General features: G+C 36.3%; 1 protein-coding gene across 5 annotated transcripts in view; it reads right to left on the bottom strand.

Moving 5' to 3' along the window:
• CTNND2 (catenin delta 2) overlaps positions 1–22,040 on the bottom strand; it is a 947,950-nt gene that overhangs the window by 671,992 nt on the left and 253,918 nt on the right. The gene's annotated exons all lie outside the window — the stretch shown is intronic.

The following is a 22,040-nucleotide window of genomic DNA, read 5'->3' as shown; positions in this document are numbered from 1 at the left end:
AGGAGAAATTCAGAGTTGATTTATTTGACAGCAATTTGGTTTTAGTCCTAGTATTTGTTATATTGATTTATGATAACAGTATAAGTGCTGATGACAAAGAGTTTTATGACTAGTTCTGGACACAAAGTTTGACTTTAGCTCCTAGGAACTCTGCACTGAGTTCCTTCTAAATGTACAAACCCTAGCTGCTAGGCCATTCCACTGGAGTGGAGTTGAGTAATGCCCAGCCAGCCAAGGACATAAATGGATGTCATAAATGGATCCCTAAGCAAAACAAAAAATGAAAACCTCGTTTAGGTTGTGAAGGACAAATACTTGGTTTATGTCATCAAAGGAATGACATTCAAAAGCTTTATCTTTTTATACATCATATTTTAAAATAAAGATTTCAAAGTATTTAGTTGAAAACATGCTGAAGAATTTATAAGAATAGCTGAACATTCTAAAATACTTTAAAAGATTAGCCTATGATGACCTCATATGATAGTCACAATCTGGTAAGGCATGTGAGAGAGCAACAGTATTGCCATTTCCGAGGCAGAGAAACTGAGGCCTAGAGAAGTGAAGGAGCTTTCCCAGGTTTATAACCAATTAAATTTTAATGCCAGAGGGCTGTCTTGATTTTTACTCTCAGCCCAGGGCACCCACTGGCCAATAAACTACTTTCTTCCTCTGCTTATTAAAATCCCTTTGGGCTCTAGCTGATGGTCCATAACTTTTAAGCAGTAGAATATTATTATCAGGAATGTTGCCTGAAATCAGTCATAGCAAGAATGTTGACCCAATGTATCATATAGAGCTCTGTGTAGATCAGAAAAGTGTGATAAATTTGTATTTCCAATATGAAGGATATATTACAGATTTGACTACACTGTAGCCTTAATGGACTTCAGCTATATATACTCTTAGAGAAAAAAAACACTATTGCAAGCTATTAAAGGAAGCTCTTGTCTGCTGAAACAAGGAGATACTTAAATCAAATAGATTAGAGGTAGACTGTAATTTGGAGCCAAAAGTTAGGATACAAATCTAGGGCCTAATCAGGTAGAAATATTCTCTGTACCATCAAAACCTGTCAATTCTACAATCTTTAAAGTTGTATCTTAAGCAAGATTTAGGACCATCATTTTTAGCCTCCACTTAACCATTGAGCTGATATATTTTCGCCATATACAATGTTTATGGGAATCAATGATAAAGGTCTCCTTGAACCCAGAACAGATAAGGTGGACACCTTGACCTGGGCTTGTCTTCCTGTGTCCCGCCCAGCACACTGGCCCTGAGTATCCAGGGCACCTCTGCAATGATAGCATCACTGTCATGAACACTCAGCCCTACTTGCAGCCCCTTGTAAGTTGGATTTCTTCTTCAGAATCCCCTACCAATCTCCACACCCCCTTGCCAGTCTGGCAAACCTCAGTTCATGTGTAGTTCAAAGGTCAACTGTCAAATGAAGCTCTCCTTGCTCCTGTCAAGGAAAGGGATCACAGGAGCCAGGCAAGTGATCTATTCCAGTTGACTCCAGTGCAGGTGAACGCTTGGCTCTGCCTGCCAGGCTCCTCCAGTCTCTGCATTCCTGGAGGGCAACGATTGTTTCTTATTCCTGGTTGTGTTCCTAATGCAAGTACATGATCAAGGACTTTAGACATTAAAAGCAAGACATTATATCATTTTCATTTCTGTTGATGTAAGCCCCAATACTAGGTATTCACCAAACCAAGATGCTAAGGACAAATCACAAAAGGTACAGATATGAGTTTTCAACCTAATAATATATATAAGCATTTCTCATAGGAAATCCTAAATACCAGAGTGGGCACTCTGTTCTATCACTTAAATGCTGTTGACTTTGGGCATTCAGAGATGTGAGTCTACAAAAGAAACATTTGCAAGTAAAAAGTTTTGTTTGATTATAAGCCCTATAGTTCAGTGCATTATTATTTGTGCTTTCTGAGTTGGAAATTCTGTCTTTAGAGAAACCAAAAATTTTCAGAACATACATTTTAAAAAATAATACTGAAAATTTAGTATCCCTGAAATATATTTAAATTACTAATGACCTAAATAAGCAGATTTATGCCAAAATACACTGAATCGCAGCTATGCACCTTTCTAAGTTTTTCAGGTATATGGTATACAGTAAATTTGAATGTAAAGGAAAACAATACACATAGAAACTATACTATAGAAAGCATGGCTTTAAAGAAGTTACACTGCTTAATAAACTAAGGTGCTCCCTATTTCCAAAAACAAAGACAAATAGAAAAAACTTTCAGCACTCTCTAAGGGCCAGTTAACAATAACTTACCTTAATTCACACATTTCATAGAGTGGCAGGATTCCTGTCCTGGGCATGGCATCAGCTTCTTGAGCACACCCTAATATCCCTTCCCCTTTGAACTGGATGAAGCTGCCAATTAGACACATGGGGAATGTGGTATCGATCTGCTTCTTTATGACATTTCCTAATAATATTTTGCCAATGTCAAGATTTCTTAATCAAAATCCATTTTGCTTTGGAGTTGGTTTTCTTCTAATGTCAAGATGGCATTCATATAGCAATTATCTTGTTTAAAGTAGCGTGTGTAAGTAATGAAATTATGGAGTGAGTTGCTTCTTTCCCAAGACTGCCTAGACATGTAAGTGTGTGTACATCTATGTCATATGTTGACACTTAAATCAAAATATTCTCTTTAAAATCCTTTTTATTAAAACTTCTTAAGACATTATAGACAATGCAAGCAAACCCCAATGCTTCCTTCAGAATGACAGGAAAATACATGTCACCAAGACCAGCACACCAAGGGCTAAACCACTGCTAGGAACTAAGGAGCCAGCCAAGCTGAGATCTAACCAGGGCATTAAAAAATATCATGATTGACATGTGATAGATTTAATTTTACATATTATTTGAAATTTCTGCTTCAGGCAATTTATTGCTTCAGGGATGAATTAAATACTGGCATGCACACACTCTCCAGAGATAACCATAAGCAAATAGCTGAAGGAATTAGCCCCTCTGCCCACTGAAGACTCAGTTTCTGAGACTGTCCCAGCAGCTCTCCTATGCTCCACAGCCTGGTAGGGCTGGGGTTAGGATGGGAACATAATCTGTGTTCCCATAATAGTGCATAGCTATAATCTAATCAACTGATCACACCATTGTAACTTTGGCTATCCCACCTCTTCCCTGAATTAGCAATAAAAATCCCCATTGCCACTTTACTAGATTCATCAATTCCTTTAAGTATTTGTTCATCTTTACACTTACAATGACTTGCCAGACTATACTTAAAACATATATGCTTTAATGTAGAGAAAAATAAAATGTGTGTTAATTGAAGAAATTTGACTATTTTAATAAAAAGTCTGGGCAATTTCTTGCTTGATGAAGTATACCTTTTTCCTATACTTTTTTTTACAGGACACTGCAATTACTTTGAAGGCAACTTCCTTCATTCTGTTAATACAATTATACTTCTGAATATTTGCAAACCATTCACATTTTTAGCGAATTTACTGATTACCTATTATGCAGCAACTATGTTTCACAGACGAAACAAAATATTTTTAACTTACAAAAGTACATAAATGTTTGGAAAGGTTAAAATTGTGTCTGAGGCATGACTTCTGATAAGTGTGTAGGAATAAGATATCAAACACAGAAAGTTCTGCTGATTCAAAAGCCCTATTTTCTTTCTGAACCAAATACTTACCTCCCTTTTCCCACCTGATGAATTATTTCCAATTAAGTCTACCAAGATTAAAAAACCCAAGTGATGCAGAAAATGTGAACCAAGAAAATCTCTTCTATTGCTGGTAGAAATATAATTTATATAATTATATTATATATATATATAATATAATTATAGAAATATATTTTGGAAAACAATTTAGCATTCACTTATTAAAATGAACTTTGACTCCTACATACACAATGAAGAGAAACTCTTGGAAAATGTAAAGGGAGAGACATATACAAGATTGTTTATGGCAGTACTATTTGTAACAGCAAAAACTCAGAAACAACCCAAATGCTGAAGGGGAAATAGATGAACTGTGGTAGAATCACAGGATGGAATATTCTAGAGCAGTGAATTCAATGAACTGCAGTTGGGCACAGTACACAGGTATCTAAATTTGTGTTATGGAAATTTTGAGACACCATCTTCATTATTTCTCACCCCTAGAGAGAAATCCCTGGGCATGTTCACTAGCTGGACCCCTGGTACCATTTCATCCTCATCTTGTCTAACACCCACAGGTACCTGATACCACAGTCCCAAGTTTAATTCATGTTTTGCTTTCTATGCGGCCAGTTTAAAGTCACCCATCATTCATTCATCATTTATGGAGCATGTATACTCTTAATGTGTACATTGATGAGAATATTTTTCATGGGATCACTCAATAAACATTTATAGTTCAGCTGTTAATCTCGGCTCATTGTTAGGGCAGGAGCACATTAATATGAACATGAGTAAAATATGGCTCTTGACCTCAGCTCCTGTGTTATACTGGTATGCTGAGGAATATGAGCCATTCCCAAAATGTCTTCTGAAGACAGAATTTCTATACATTGGGTTAAAGTTGAACAAGGGTCGTTGTTACATGATTCTCAGAGCCATTAATATATTGATGGACATGTACATTTTCTAGAAAGGAAGAGGGATATAGAATTACTAACTTACCATACCAGGTGAGGTTTCTCCCTTAGCACATGGAAACAGGTTAAACTGGTAAAGGAGGCATGACTGCCTGCATTTTATGGATGGAGCGGAACTTAAGTAGTTACAGTAACAGAATGGACAATAATGGCAACTATCTCTCCTTCTAGGCCTGCTGAGCTTTTTCTCCTTTGTTTTGTGCATATTTAGCACTTTGACAATCTGACCACTATTTCACCTTCCTCCCTGCCCTTCTCTACCTAAACCCTATCAGGACTTTTTATCCCATTCACAGGAGACTCCACCAGGTGTTTCTGTTTTCATGGTCATTTCATATCACTTGAAAAATGTTAAAGCATGCACTCCACCAATTACAGGCCCACAATCCCTTACACAAAACACTTGGACCCAGATGTGTTTCTGAATTCAAAAATTTTGAATACAAAGATATTACACTATAAATAGTGTGGGGTCTCAGAGGAGCATCCAGAATCAACACATTAAAGTTTCTGCAAAGAAATGTTTGATCACTCACAGCCAGATTAATGACACGACACAGAGCCTTTTGTTAGTTCAGGTCAGGGTCAGCCTCAAAAAGCAAAAAGCTTTTAGTCATTTCTCTCAACACCTGGCTGACAATATACTGCAAATTGTTCCTAGGAGAAATCTCAAAACACAAAATTGTCCATATAAATATATTCACACACATACCCTCATAGATTTTGGAGTTAATAAATGTAACTTGATAATATCAAATGTAATTTTATAATAAATGTAACTTGGCAAAAATGCTAACGAAGCCTCTCACCTTTCCATACTCTGATAATCTGATATATTAACAGGAAATAATTCTCAATCAGTGGCACAGTTTGCAATAAATGGATTTTTTTTCATAACCAAATCATTATGGCCTATGCCAGTTAAAAGAAACATTATGACTGTCACCCAAGCAATCTTTCAGAAATTAGATGCGACTCCACAAATATGTGGTATCAAGTGAATCCTCATTTTATCAATACATTATTTCCTCTCTCAAGCATTATTTTTTCACTACAAATATATTCTAGTAAACATATTGTTAACTGAAAACTATATTATGCTTACTTCCACTGTATTTTAGTAAATAAATTATGTAATTTTAGGTGTACAAATCCAAGTACAAATTTTGTGAAATTAATAGACAATCATTTTATAAAGCCAATATATGTTCTTTCTGGGGTATGACTTTCATTGATATGCACTACAAAATTAAGAATCTTAAAAGTAAAAACCATTCAAAATATATTCTCAATATATTTCCCTTCCATTGCCTTGCACCGTGTGTGTTCTGGAAGTGTAGTTGATCTTAGATCCTAAACAGTGATTTATATTCATTACTTAGTCTTTTTTAATCCCATGCATAAGAGTCTCTGCTGATCAGAACCTGTCTGCACTCTCAATCTGGGTCATATTAACATAGTTTACATTTCTCAACTCATGTCCATAATGGCACAGAAGTTTTGATAAACATTCCAAACAAAACGTGTAAGTTTTTGGCATAAGAGACAATGAAAAGATGACATCATCCAAAATATCCTAGTTTCTTAATGCTGCACAAGTCACTGGGAATCTTTAATTCTTTTATTTCTCTCAGCCCAAGTCATAACCCTTCTCCATTAACTACTGGTGCCATCTGTTGGTACTTAAGGAATGGGCATCCAATTTGGTGGTTATGTGGATATTTCAGGGAAGAAAAGTCCCATGATTCATCTTATTATTTGAATGAAGTTACCACCATACTAACTTTCTCTATTCCTTTCATTTCTATGTGTCTCACAAGGCATGACTCAGTTTTTTCTGGTGCTATTTGACGGCACTGCGTTGGTTCCTTTTATATTAATGTGAAATTGAGACCAGACATTGAGCTTTATATTTGTCTTTAAATAGGCTTTCATGCAGTGTTTAATATAATGTATCAAAAGTATTTTAATTACCAACCAAAAGAAAATTTAATCAATGGTATTTCTGAATGTCTAGGTTTTAAAATCTAAGTTTTAAATGAAAACTGCATACAGTGGCTCCTATGGTTCTTGTTATCCTTCCCAAGAGTATTGTGTGTCACAGGTATCTTAATCATGTCTTTTTATTTTCAGTATCATAGGTGCATTAATCCTGTCTTTTTGTTTTCAGGCCTTGTGATGCTTTGAGATCTTGGAGCCTTTCAGACCCTGGAGAGAATGCCCCTCCCAAGGCCAGCCAACTCCTAGTGGTGGCACATGACTCCCTGGGGTGCACCTTCTATATGAAAATCACCCTAACCTGGGCCCACACACCCCTCCACCGCCTCTATTAGACTCAAATTCTGGGTCAATATTCCCTTGCATTAATCACCCCAAGTACATGAACTAGACAACGTGGGATAGCCCTACATCCCAGAGCCTGCTGATAGCATTCTAGAAACTAGCCAATACTAAAACTGCCTACCCTGCCTCACCTGTTCCTTCCTACAGAAACCACAACAAAGCTCTTGCTCTCATATCCCAGGCTTCCTCTGCTTCCTGACAGGCTCTTGTCTTTCCCTGTAAGCCCCTGCACAGTGTGACACTCTCTCCTCTTTGGAATTATCCCAAGAGTAAGTAATTATCTTATCAATGACAACAATCTCCTGAATCTGGCAATGGAAAAAATCTGTTAAATACAAATTTCATATTGATTATACTATATTAATCATTATATGTTGCTTGAACTTAGGTTTGAATAATAAGACAAATGTAAATATTTTGTTTTTCCAAAAGCTGGTCACTGATTTCACTATTGAGAATTAGTGGGTTTGTTCCTGATTCTCCATTTATATTTTTAGAGAATTTTGTTAAATAACAGACTGCCTTAAATTTACAACTTCCACTTTTTTGTTGTTAAGGAAAAAAACCTGTATAAATAGCACACATGTGTAGTTATGAAAATATGCTTAAATAAAGTAGAAACATGATAAATATCTTTCAAACACAATACAGTACAGCTATTTTATTTGGATGTGAAAAGATGATGTACCAACACACACCTGGTCTCCTTCAAGCAACAAAAGTGGATGTGGTAAAAGTTCTGACTCAGAATAGGAAGTAGCTCTAACACTGATGTCATGGAAGGATTCTAATACTGTTGTGTGATGTTTCCCATCCCCCGAGAATCTAGGCTATTTCCTATATTAAAGATTGCTTCATTAAACATATGAAAGTTTGCCTACCATAGTTGGCTTGTTCTGTAAGCTGCCTTTAAGCACCTTCCCTTCCCTTATTCCAAAGCTTTTGTGGCTTGCACATATAATCTGAGATGAAATATACTATTTTTAAAATGAAATATTCATCATTCATCATCATTTCAAAATAAACTAAATTCAAATTTGTCAAACAGACCCTGTAAAATCCCACAGTCTCTAAATATGAGTAACTTGGCCCCAAATATGGGGTTTAAATCATGATGCTCATTTAGAGAAGAGAAAAAAACAAACAAAAAAACCTGTGTCTTCCTATAGATTTACCAGTAATTTCTTAACATATAATCCTGGTAAGAAATAATGTGACTTGTTCCTCAAGCTCTAAATATGCTTTAAAATCATAATTTTATGTAGGAATTTATAGTGAATAGATTCTATTTCCCAACTAAAGATTTACTTTCAACAAAGACCAAAAATTAAATGAATTTTTCTTACCAACATAAAACATGTTGCATATAGCATCAATTGGGAATAAAAGACTAGTCAGCATAATATGAAACATCAATGGAAAGTAAATATATCTAATAAATTAAAGATATGATCAACATAATAATAAGATATGTTTGACTATTTTCTTGAAGAGTCCTTGTCCCAAATAGGCATCTCATGCATGAAAGTTTTTGTTGGTTGGGTTTTATTCCAATCTTCCTAAATGGCCCAACTGACTCGGTTGAACATGCAGCCAAAATGGCTAAGATGGTAATGTGGACCATGGTTCTGTCCAGAAATTTCTAGAATAACATGACCTTGAAAAATTGTCCCCAGAAATGCATGGCTCTAGAAGCTTTCCCACTTTCATATAACAGTATCTTCTTAAGCATTTATTTATATTGTTTACTTCAAAATATTGTTGAGGCAGTCATATCAAGAGAGAAAAACTATAAAGTGATAAAAGCAAATTAGCAAATAACACTAGTATCTTCTACATTAACTTCAGAAAGATTAGAACAGCCCTTCTACCCAAACACATGTCAGAATTCCACTTCTTAAAAGCTTAATTTTTTTGGTCATTGTTGATATTTTTAGTCTATTATGGCTATGCCCTTCAAAGTAACATTAACAAAATGACAGGTTTATTTTGGGCACCATTAGGAGTATATTTACTGGCAAACAGCTCCCAGTCAATGACAATAAGAAACTTAAATAACCCTGCTGGTCTCTGAAAATTTTCCAGTAGAAATATTCCTTCCTCCATACGGTGTAAATGTCTTTTAGCCTCCGGGCAAACTGCTCTTTATTTAATAGGGAAAAATGTCATATAAGAAGAAGCATACATTCATGGATTTGTTCTGGACTATTTTTATTTTCTCACAGGATGGTAAAGAAGTGAAAGGGCATACAACCTCTCACACAGTGAGTGCTTATCATATATTAGATACAGGGCTAGGGCTTTAAGATACAATCTCACTGGATCCTCAAAGCTGTTCTATTGTTCCCTCATTTTTTTTCTTCAGGTTATCATTAATATACAACCTTATGAAAGTTTCACATGAGCAATATTGTGTTACTAATTTCAACCATATTATCAAGTTCCGCCCCCATACCATTGCAGCAAACATCCATCAGCGCAGTGAGATGACAAAGAGTCACTACTTGTCTTCTCTGTGTTATATTGCCTTCCCTGTGACCTCCTTACATTATGTGTGCTAATCATAAACTACATTAACCCCTTCCCTTTGGTAATCACTAGTCTCCTCTCAGAGTCTGTGAGATTGCTGCTCTTTTGTTCCTTCAGTTTTGCTTCATTGTTATACTCCACAAATGAGTGTAATCATTTAGTATGTGTCTTTCTCTGCCTGGCTTATTTCACTGAGCATAATACCCTTCAGCTCCATTCATGTTGTTGCAAAAGGTAGGATTTGTTTTCTTCTTATGGCTGAATAATATGCCAGTGTGTGTATGTACCACATCTTCTTTATCCATTCATCTACCGATAGACACATAGGTTGCTTCCATATCTTGACTATTGTAAATAGTATTGTGATAAACATAGGGGTGACTATGTCTTTTTGAATGTGGGATCTTGTTTTCTTTGGGTAAATTCCTAGAAATGGAATTCCTGGGTCAAATGGTAATTCTATTTTTTTTTTTTTGAGGAAACTCCATATTACTTTCCACAAGGGTTGAACTAATTTACATTCCAAACAACAGTGTAGGAGGGTAACCCTTTCTCTGTATTGTCATCAGCATTTGTTGTTGCTTGTTTTTGGATGTCTTGACTATTTTCTTGAAAATAGTCAAGACATCAAAAACAGGTATGAGGTGATATCTCATTGTGGTTTTTATATGCATTTCCCTGATGATTAGCAATGTGGAGCATTTTTTTCATGTGCCTATTGTCCATCTGAATTAATTCTTTGGAGAACTGTCTGTTCATATTATCTGCCCATTTTTAAGCAGGTTATTTGCTTTTTGGGTGTTGAGGCAGGTGAGCTCTTTGTATATTTTGGATGTTAATCCCTTATTGGGATCTGTCATTTACAAATATGTTCTCCCATATTGTAGGATGCTTTTTTGTTCTACTGATGGTGTCCCTTGCTGTACAGAAGCTTTTTAGTTTGATGTAGTCCCATTTGTTCATTTTTGCATTTGTTTCCCTTTCCTGAGGAGATGTAATCAGGAAAATGTTGCTCATGTTTATTTTCAAGAAATATTTGCCTGTTTTCTTCTAAGAGTTTTATGGTTTTGTGACTTACATTAAGGTCTTTGATCCATTTTGAGTTTACTTTTGTGTATGGAGTTACACAACAATCCAGTTTCATTCTCTTACACATAACTGTCCAGTTTTGCCAACACCACTGTTGAAGAGGCTGTCATTTCCCCATTGTATATCCATGGCTCTTTTATCATATATTAATTGACCATATATGCTTGGGTTTATATCAGGGCTCTCTAGTCTGTTCCATTGTTCTATGGGTCTGTTCTTGTGCCCATAGCAAATTGTCTTGATGACTGTGGCTTTATAGTAGAGCTTGAAGTCAGGGAGCATAATCCCCTCTGCTTTACTCTTACTTTTCAGGATTGCTTTGGCTATTCAGGGTCTTTTGTAGTTCCACATTAACTTTAGAACCATTTGCTCTAGTTCATTGAAGAGTGCTGTTGTTATGTTGATAGGGATTGCATTAAATCTGTAGATTGCTTTAGGCTGGTTGGCCATTTTGACAATATTAATTCTTCCTATCTATGAGCACGGGATATGTTTCCATTTATTGGCATCTTCTTTAATTTCTCTCATGAGTGTACTGTAGTTTTCCTACATAGTATAGATCTGTCATTTTCTTGGTAAGGTTTATTCCTAAGTATTTTATTCTTTTTGATGCAATTGTGAACATAATTATTTTCCTGATTTCTCTTTCTGCTAGTTCATCGTTAGTGTATAGGAATGCAACAGATTTTGGTGTATTAATTTTGTATGAATTCAGATATTAGTTATAGTAGTTTTAGAGTAGATTCTTTAGGGTTTTTTATGTACAATATTATGTCTCTGCAAACAGTGACAGTTTAACTTCTTCCTTGTCAATCTGGATGCCTTTTATCTCTGTATTGTCTGATTGCCATGGCTATGACCTCTAGTACTATGTTGAATAAAAGTGGGGAGAGTGGGCATCCTTGTCTTGTTCCGATCTTAAAGGAAATGGTTTCAGATTCTCACTGTTAAGGATGATGCTGGCTGTTGGTGTGTTATATGTAGCCTTTATTATATTGAGGTACTTGAGCTCTATACCCATTTTGTTGAGAGTTTTATCATGAATGGATGGAATTTTGTCAAATGCTTTTTCATCATCTAAGGAGAGGATCACATGATTTTTGTCTTTCTTTTGTTGATGTGGTGTATGACATTAAAGGATTTTCAAATATCGTACCATCCTGGCATCCCTGGAATAAATCCTACTTGAATAGGATGAATGATCTTATTGGTGTATTTTTTAATTCAGTTTGCTAATAATATTTTGTTGAGTATTTTTGCATCTATGTTCATTATGTACATTGGTCTGTAATTTTCTTTTTTGCGGTGTTTTTGTCTGGGTTCAGTATTAGGGTGATGCATAGAATGAGTTTGGAAGTATTCTCTACTCTTCTACTTTTTGGAAAACTTTAAGGAGGATGAGTATTAGGTCTTCACTAAATGTTTGATAAAACTCAGGGGTGAAGCCATCTGTTCCAGGAGTTTTGTTCTCAGGTGGTTTTTTGATTACCAATTCAATTACATTGCTGGTAATTGGTCTGTTCAGATTTTCTGTTTCTTTCTGGGTCAGCCTTCGAAGGTTGTATTTTTCTAGAAAGTTGTCCATTTCTCCTAGGTTATCCAATTTTTAGCACACAATTTTCTTCATAGTATTCTCTAATAATTCTTCATATTTCTGTGGCATTTGTAGTGATTTTTTTTCTTTCTCATGTGTGATTCTGTTTATGTGTGTAGACTCTCTTTTTTTTCTTGATAAGTCTGGCTAGGGTTTTTTTCTATTTTGTTAATTTTCTCAAAGAACCAGCTCCTTGTTTCATTAATTCTTTCTATTGTTTTATTCTTCTTGATTTTATTTATTTCTGCTCTGATGTCTACTGTGTCCCTCCTTCTGCTGACTTTCGTCCTCATTTGTTCTTTTTCTAGTTTCATTAATTGTGAGTTTAGGCTGCTCATTTGGGATTGTTCTTCTTTCTTGAGGCAAGTCTGAACTGCAATATAGTTTCCTCTTAGAACTGCCTTTGCTGCATTCCACAGGTTATGGGGTGTGGAACTGTTATTTTCATTTGTCTCCATATATTGCTTGATCTCTGTTTTAATTTGGTCATTGATCCATTATTTAGGAACATGTTGTTAAGCCTCCATGCCTTCATAGGCTTTTTTGTTTTGTTTACATAATTCATTTCTAGTTTCATTCCTTTGCAGTCTGAAAAGCCGGCTGGCACAATTTCAGTCTTTTTTAATTTACTGAGGTTCTTTTTGTGGCCTAGTATGTGATCTATTCTGGAAAACATTCCATATACACTTGAGAAGAATGTGTATCCTGCTGCTTTTGGATGGAGTGTTCTGTAGATGTCTGTTAGGTCCATCTTTTATGTGTTGCTCAGTGCCTCTGTCTCCTTATTTATTTTCTGTCTGGTTGATCTGTCCTTTGGAGTGAGTGGTATGTTGATGTGTCCTAAAATAATGCATTGCATTCTATTTTCCCCTTTAATTCTGTTAGTATTTTTTTCACATATTTAGGTGCTCCTTTATTGAGCACATAGATATTTATAATGGTTATATCCTTCTTGTTGGACGGACCCCTTTATCATTATGTAGTGTCTTTCTTTGTCTCGTTACTTTCGTTTTGAAGTCTATTTTGTCTGATACAAATAATGTAACTCCTGCTTTTTTCTCCCTATTATTTGCATGAAATATATTTTTCCATCCCTTGACTTTTAGTCTATGTATGTCTTTGGGTTTGAAGTGAGTCCCTTGTAGGTAGCATATAGATGGGTCTTAATTTTTTATCCATTCAGTGACTCTATGTCTTTTGATTTGGGCATTCAGACCATTTACATTTAGGGTGATTGTTGATAGATATGTACTTATTGCCATTGTAGGCTTTAGATTCAGTTACCAAAGGTTCAAGGGTAGCTTCTTTATTATCTAATAATCTAACTTAACTCGCTTATTACACTATTCAAATACAATCTAAAGGTATTTTCCCTCCTTTTTCTTCCTTCTACACTCTTCATATATTAGGTGACATATTCTGTACTCTTTGTGTATCCCTTGACTGACTTTGTAGGTAGTTGATTTAATTTTGCATCTGCTAGTAATTAATTGTTCTACTTTCTTTACTGTTGTTTTATTTCCTCTGGTGACAGCTATTTAGCCTTAGGAGCACTTCCATCTATAGCAGTCCCTCCAAAATACACTGTAGAGATGGTTTCTGGGAGGTAAATTCCCTCATCTTTTGCTTATCTGGAATTTGTTTAATCCCTCTGTCAAATTTAAATGATAATCTTGCTGGGCAGATTATTCTTGGTTAGAGGCTCTTCTGCTTCACTGCATTAAATATATCATGCCACTCCCTTCTGGCCTGTAAGGTTTTTGCTGAGAAGTCTGATGATAGCCTGATGGGCTTTCCTTTGTATGTGATCCTTTTTCTCTTTCTGGCTGCTTTTAATACTCTGTCCTTGTCCTTGATCTTTGCCATTTTAATCGTTATATATCTTGATGTTGTCTTCCTAGGGTCTCTTGTGTTGAGCAATCTGTGAACTTCCATGACCTGAGAGACTCTGTCCTTCACCAGATTGGACAGTTTTCAGCAATAATTTTTTCAAAGAAACTTTCTATCCCTTTTTCTCTCTCTTCTTCTTCTGATACCCCTATAAGTGAATATTGTTCCGTTTGGATTGGTCACACAGTTCTCTCAATATTCTTTCATTCCTAGAGATCCTTTTTTCTCTCCATGCCTCAGCTTCTTTGTATTCCTGTTTTTTAATTTCTTTTTCATTTCTCACCTCCTCTACCTCATGTAATCTGCTTTTAAATCCCTCCACTGTATGTTTCATCTCAGATACTGTATTTTTCAAAGTTTCCATCTCTTTCTTGAAGTCCTCCCTAAGATCTTGAATATTTTTCTGTAGGTCCATGAGCCTGATTATGATTTTTGTTTTGAAATCTTCATCAGGAAGATTGGTGATTACAGTTTCACTTAGCTCCTTTTCTGGTGTTTGAGGGAATTTGGTTTGTACTAAATTTTGTTGTCATTTAATATTTCTAAGGATTATTATGGAATAAGTTTGTGTAGGCTGCTCTCTCCAGTGCCAAGAAGCTCTACTTTCTGGAGCCACCCAGTACCTGGAGCGATGGTGGAGGTTGCAAGTGAGTGGCGCTGGTGTCTGCTGGGAGGAAAGAGCTTTCTTGCTTCCTGGCAGCAGTGCCTGCCTCCACTGCCCGGGCCAGTGGGCCAAGCACACAGGGTGGAGCCTCTGCTTTCTGCCCCTTTAGCTGCTATAATTTGGGCTCCCCTCTGGCTTGCCTGGTGAAATGGTGGGGGGCAGCAGGTTTGCAAACCATTACCATCCGGGAGGAAGGAGTGACAAGCTGTGTATTGTGGTGGGAGTCTTGGGGCTGTACTGCCAGCCAGGGGGATGGGGCTCCTTAAGCTTCTGAAAGTTCCCTACCTGCTAGGCTGAGTGTGCCAGGATGATTTTGTCCACCGGTCCTTTCTCCTGAGTAGCAAGCTCTGGGTAAGCCTTGCCCCTTTAGCAGCTCTCTTGCTATTGGGAAATCTCTCAAAGTGTCCACCTTTCTATTGTCCCAGAGTGGCCGGTTGTGGGTACCTATTCTCCACAAGTGGCAGGAATCTCAGTCTCTTCGAGTATTCTGCCTGTTTGATTTCCAACCCCACTAATTTCCATAGCACCATGTAATGTGGATTCATGCTCCTGAAGCAGATCTCCAGGGGTGGGTGTTTAACAGTCCTGGTCTGATACTCCTCCCCACCCTGTTTCTCTTCCTCCCGCTAATGAGTTGAGGTGGGTGGAGGGTTGGGTCCCACTGGATTGTGGCTTTGGTACTTTACCCTTTTCTATGAGGTCTTTTCTTTTTACCAGAGGTAGGCCATCTTTTGCAGTTTTCTTTCTGGTCGCTCTTTCAGGAATAGTTATATTTGCTCTATTTTGTGTTACATGTGGTTTTGGGAGGAAGTTTCTGACTCACTTCTCATGCTGCCATCTTTTTCCACTCTCCTGTTCCCTTATTTTTATAGACCAAGGTGCCAAAGCTCAGGAAGTTTACATGTCTTTGTTTTAATTCATTAATTAATACTTGCTAAATCTCTACTATGTGTTAGGCACAGCTCTATGTTATAGGTATACTAAGCAATGAAGACAAGTTTTTCCTGACTTGATGAAGCTTACAGTTTATTGAAACAGAGCATAAGAATTAAATACATTTTAAAATTACACATTGGAATATTCACAGGGAAAATGTCTTAAGTCACTGTGATCTAGACTAAAAAGAGGATTTATTCTAGCAATTTTTTTTTGAGGTGTTAGCATTTAAGCTCAGATTTGAAAGATACAAAAGGGTAAATATATTTATTAATTGTCACCAGTTTGGAACAGGACAAATTCGCCTGCTGCAAAATTGTGCTTATTTGTGTGTCCATGTGTGTGTGGACGGGGGGAGTGGTAGTATGGATGGGATTTATAATAGAATTAGATTGGATTCAGTGGTGAATATGAACAAAAAAAACTAGAAGTTCAGGAGAAAGAAAATATAATGAGTAACAAAAAGTATATATATTTGCTATATATAATCTTGTGATAAATTAGGTAGGAATGGCATGGAGAAATACATCATTAGCAATTTTTAGGATGAGAAAAAGAGATTATGTCTTGTCCAAGACTGAACACTCAGAAATATGGAAACTCTCAGACCATTACCTTTATTCTAAATAAATGGCTCACATCAGTGGACTTGCTGAGAGGAAAAAAGCACAAATGTGAAATGCATCTCTGTGGATGAGTAAAAATATTGAATAACCTGCAATTTTCATTTACATAAGACAACATGGAATTCCTCTTAATACTTGGTGACAATGGTGTCATTTTATTTCCTGACAGTCAGTCAAAATATACTGGGTAGACTGTATTTTGTTAAAGATATTAATTTCAGATGTGATTTAGTGAATCAGCTTTAACATCAGATAAGATTTTATTAAAGAGATGTAATTTCAACTACAAAATTTAAAGGAGACTTGAAATAAATGAGCAGTGATATACAGAAAAAAAACTGTTTATTAAGAGTAATTTTTAAATGTTTTTGGTGATTTTGGTTTATCAGACATTAGAGAAAGAAAAATTTGTTAATGATTCATTTCCATTTAAGGGAAATTAATGATAGGAACTTTGTAATGAGATCTCATCTATCTTCCCTAAAATTTCAGGTGTTTCACATTTTTACCAAAATGTTCCAAAATAAAATTCAATGATATAATTACCATTGCTACAACTGTATCTATCAGTTATGCACTCATTCAACTGTTATCTATTTAAGGTCTACTGTATGCCATGTGCTATACTTAAAGCTGCTTTAATCTACTGCAATTTGTGGTTTATATTTTAGAAGCACCTATTTGTAGAACAAAAACCAACAAAAAACCTGAACAACACCACCAAAAATTACAATAAACTTCAGCAAAATGCACTGTAAACAGCATACAGAGATGGGATGACATAGCTGAAATTGTTAGAGCACAAAAGGAGATAAAAATATTTAATCAATGATATTTTACCAGCAATGAATCAGTACATACTTTGTTTCTTGCTTTTTCTCTTCATAAGGAAGGGACTTTGTCCTCAAAAAAATTCATTTGACCACCTTTATTGTTATATTGGGGAAAACACATAATCTAAAACTTGTAACAGAATATTACATAAAAATACTCAATTGATTTTCAATAAAGGCGTCAACCCAGCTCAATGAAGAAAGGATACATTCTTTTTACAGACGGTGCTAGAATAGTTGGGTAAGCATACTCTAAAAGTAAAAAAGGAAAAATAATAAATCTCTACACCATTTAAAAAGTTAGCTTGAAATGAGTCATAGACTTAAACATAGAACCTAAAACTATAAACCTTCAATGGGAAAATATGAGAGAAAATCTTTGTGACCATGGGTTAGACAAAGATTTCTTTATAGTGACCAAATCACATTAGCTGTACAATAAAAGTATACCTACACTGGAATTCATCAAGATTTCAAACATTTCCTCTTCAAAAGAAAATCATTAAAATATTAGAAAGGGAGCCACAGACTAGAAGAATATATTTGCAAGATACATGTCTGATATAGGACCGATCTCCAGAATATATAAAGAACTCTTATGACTCAATAGTAATAATAATATGACAACTCAATTAAAAATATGGGCAAATGATTTGAAAAAGTACATAAAAAAATAAGATATTCACATGACAAATATGCATATGAAAAGATCCACAATATATTTAGTCATTGGAGAAATGCAAATTAAACCACTACGAGATAGCATCACACAAACCCTAGAATTGCTAAAATAGAAAAAGTTGACAAAATACCAAGTGTTGGTGAGGATGTGGAGGAATTGAAGATCCCAGAAAGCAAAAGGAGAAACCACTCTGGAAAATATTTTGGTAATTTTCTAAAAACAGACATTTAGCATATGACACAGCAACTCTCTCTCTAGGATCTACCTGAGAAGATGAAAATTTATGTCCACACTAGACTGGTACCTGAATGTTCATAATAGTTTTATTCACAATTACAAAAAAAGGGAAATAACTGGTGATTAGAAAAACAAATACAATGAAATACTATGCAAAAAAATAAAAAGGAATATGCCACAGAGAAGCACAATCATACAGATGAGTGTAAAAAGCATTATGGTAACTGAGAGAAATCAGACCACACAAGACTAAATCCTCTGTAAGTCCATTTGTATGAAATTTTACTAAAGATACAAGTTGAGAGATGGAACACAGTAGTGGCCAAGGGTGATGGGGTAGAGGGAGGGGGTGATAGTAAAACATGGGCACATGGAATCTTTCCAGGGTGATGAGATGCCCTGTCCTGATTGTGGTGGTGACTATATGACTGCATCTATCAGTCAAAACTCACGGAATGACACTTTTAAAATTGTTCAGTTTTCTGATTTGTAAATTGTACCTCAATAAGCCAAAAAGTTTTAATAACAGAGGTAGGTGCCTGCTAAGAGTTTAGTTACAGACTGTACATTAATTTTTAAATTTTTTCACCCCAAATATATATCCTAGAGGAGTAGAAGAAATGCAGTCGAACACATTCTGAGTAACACATTGTCCTTTGTGTGACTATAAGCTTGATTATCTAAATTCTGCTACTGCCAAAAAAAAAAAAAAAAGGAGGGTAATAGGAAAAGTTACTGTAGCTTCTTTCTGTGATATATACAAGGGAGAAATAAAAATGTTAGGAGGACTAGGAATCAGTCCCCCTGAAGTAATTAGCCTTAGATTGATAGCCCAGCTATTGCACAGGAATGGATGAATAGAGTTTAACTGACCACCTGGGTATCAGACTCACCCCTATGCCCAGTCACCAGTATCGGAAGTCAGGAAATATAGGAGTGAAAAGCTAAAATCTAGTCAGATGGAACAAAGTGAAGCCAGTGGATGACCAAATCCTCTCTTTGCTTTTTAATATTCTGCTTACTTAATATTCACCACCACAATAACCAAATACAGTGGTCTTATCAGCCTCTTTAAAAGACTTTGCACAAAACTCTAGGTGTATCAGATACATAATATAAAATAAATCTCATGGTCATAATGGAAACGCAGTCCAACTAAAATCTAAGAATCCATTGGTTATGGAGCTTTCCATTGCAAATGCAGCCAAGGGCCACTTTTCTTCCACACAAGTCTTTTGTTACCTGCTGATACAAACTCATCTCCTTCCCCCACTCAGCAAGGTTTACCTCTTATTCCATTTGATTGCATATCTCAGGCTGATTGCTTGTTGTGGCCTCCTGATTATCTCATTTAAAATTTTTAATTGCATTGTCTCCAAAGAACACTATGTAGCATGTGTGATATTTAGTAATGAGGTAAAAACTTAAGTATAAGCTTATAGGTAAGACATTTGCATAATTCATTGAGATTACATGAAACACCATCATATTAGGAATGTACACATTGCTAATTACAAAATTATATTCCATCAACCATCACAAATTGAAGAGTCAGGGTGTTTAAGTCACTTAACAAGTTGTTAAGTGGTTGGGTCTTGGAATGTGTTTTCAGTTTTACTAGACTCTGCGACTTTGTCTCTGGTGGCTGCCACTGAGTAATGAATGTTCCCTCTTCAGAGCAGAAGACACAGCAATGTGAACACCACCTCAGATACAGGAAGCAATGGCCCCATATGTCCCACCCACAAAACTATATTGGTTCATCCTTTTTATAAAATGAAGTATTTGCTTGACTATGCATGAAACCTTCCATGCAAATAGGAAGGTAAAAGTAGGAGAAACATTTTACACACACGCACAATAATGACGAACCTACTGCTGCTTTAAATCTAAGTTTTAAAAATTGTGTCAAATTGTTCTCTTTTTACTCCTTATTTGGTGTGTTGGAGGCTCTTTCACTCCTTCTGCTAAGCCACGAACATGTTTCATCTACTTTTAGCTGCCAGGTAGAGGAAAGACAGTGAATAAAATTTGAGTTAATTTGCAGGGGTGTTTGGATAGCATTTGAAAAATTATTGCCGATCACTAGGCTCCCTAACTGGGTCATGAAGAGCAAATCCCCTAAGACAGATCTTTTGTCTTTTTGATAGATTTATTAGCATGGAGAGACTGAGGGAGTTTTGTAAAAACAATGCATCTGGCCTCCAGTCAGGCCTAAGAGAAAGGTGTTCATGGTATTCTGCAAGGCTCCTCTAAATTATCCTCCATCAAGACCTACCTAGATGTCACCAACTCTGCAAAGCAGACCCTCTCTCATCCAAGTAGTCACCAGCAGCTGCTGAGTAGCCCCACAGAATACAAGTTGCCTATCATGCCTTTTACTAGGTGTGCATCACAGGGCCTGTAACAAGTGAGCACCAGTCTTCGCCAGTAGAATGTGATCCATAATATAACAGAATGCTTGGCCTGAGTTAAGATATCAATAAATATCTGATGAGAACTGTAGATGAAGTCCTGCAGACAAAGGAACAAAATTTACTATGGGTGACAGGAGATATAGATAGACACTTAATGAAACATGGAAATAGTATTTGCTATTTCAAATGACAGGGAGTTATCTCACAACATCCAATTGACTTTGTATTAAATTTGTGATTTGGAGAGGGGTAGCTATTACTTGCATGACAGAAGGAATTCACTGAGTTTTCACCATGCTGGAACAATAGTTTAAGTCCTAAAAGATGAAATTTAATCAGATTGAATTAAAAAAGCCCCAATTTCCGGTTAAAATATTTTACAGTCCAGATCAAGGCACTGAAGCTTAATGCCATAACATGCATTGAACACAAATTCATGGGGAATATTCACTGAGCACTCATCCTGCATTAGTTTCAGAGCTAAGCATTTCACAAGCATCACTGAGCTCAGTCCTGTAACACTCCCAGGGGCAGCATTAGGATCTGTGAGGAGCAGGGGAAGCAGCTGAGCCTTGTAAGGTTGACATAGCCTGCCCAAGGTCACACAAATAGTGTGCGACACACATGGAGTGACATCCTTGGTTTTCTGGGTCTAAAGGCTATTCTCTTGACCAACAAGCTATACTGATTCTCCAAGACGTCCAGGTGCAACTTGGCCCCTACAAATATTAATAAGGCTTTATGTCAATGGGTTATGTCCAGCTTATGGGGGTTGATTCACTTTTTTGTACTCCTTATAAAATTATGGCTGTTCAACTTACAGCATCTCTTAGATTGGTAAAGGGTCCAAAAAGAGAGTGGTTATAACTTTTGAGAAGACTTGGATAGACATGACGGCCGTCTTGAAATGCCCAGAGAACTGTCCTTTGCAACTGGACATTTACTTGTTTGCACTTGTTTTGCATAGTTCCAGAAGGCGGGACCAGGGCTGATGGGGAAAACATTCAGCAGTGACAAGTGTCTGAAAATAGAACAGGATGATGTGAAAGACAGGAAATTCATCTACACAGGACAGTGTTCATGTGGAAGGTGGATGATGCAAGTGCAGGGACTGGCCCAGGCCAGTGGGTGTGACCGGGTGACCACAAAGTGCCCATGCTCTAAGTGTCCACCATTCTATATTTATCAATGACATAGTTGGCAGAACAAATGGAAATGTTAAAGATATGATTTGAAAACCAAGATCCCTGTCAATATTTTTTGAGAAATGCTTATCAAGAATTTCTTTGCATTACTGAACACTAGCTATACCACCACTGTCTCACATGAAAAAGTGAAAAACGCACATGAAATTCAATATGCCTGAGGCCAATAAAGGCACAAAAGGAGATGGGATAGATCTGAGTCGTGCACAATATAGCAGCTGTTCTCCACAAGTGGTTCAAGAATCTCTCGCATCTCATTCAGATTCTCCACAGTGCTCACATCACCAAAAGTGATAATAGTATTTGTTTAGACATAATGTAAGTTATTT

Source organism: Manis pentadactyla, chromosome 2, assembly GCF_030020395.1.
Source record: "Manis pentadactyla isolate mManPen7 chromosome 2, mManPen7.hap1, whole genome shotgun sequence".
NCBI classification, from domain to species: Eukaryota; Metazoa; Chordata; class Mammalia; order Pholidota; family Manidae; genus Manis; species Manis pentadactyla.
This window is presented reverse-complemented; position numbering and strand designations above follow the sequence as displayed.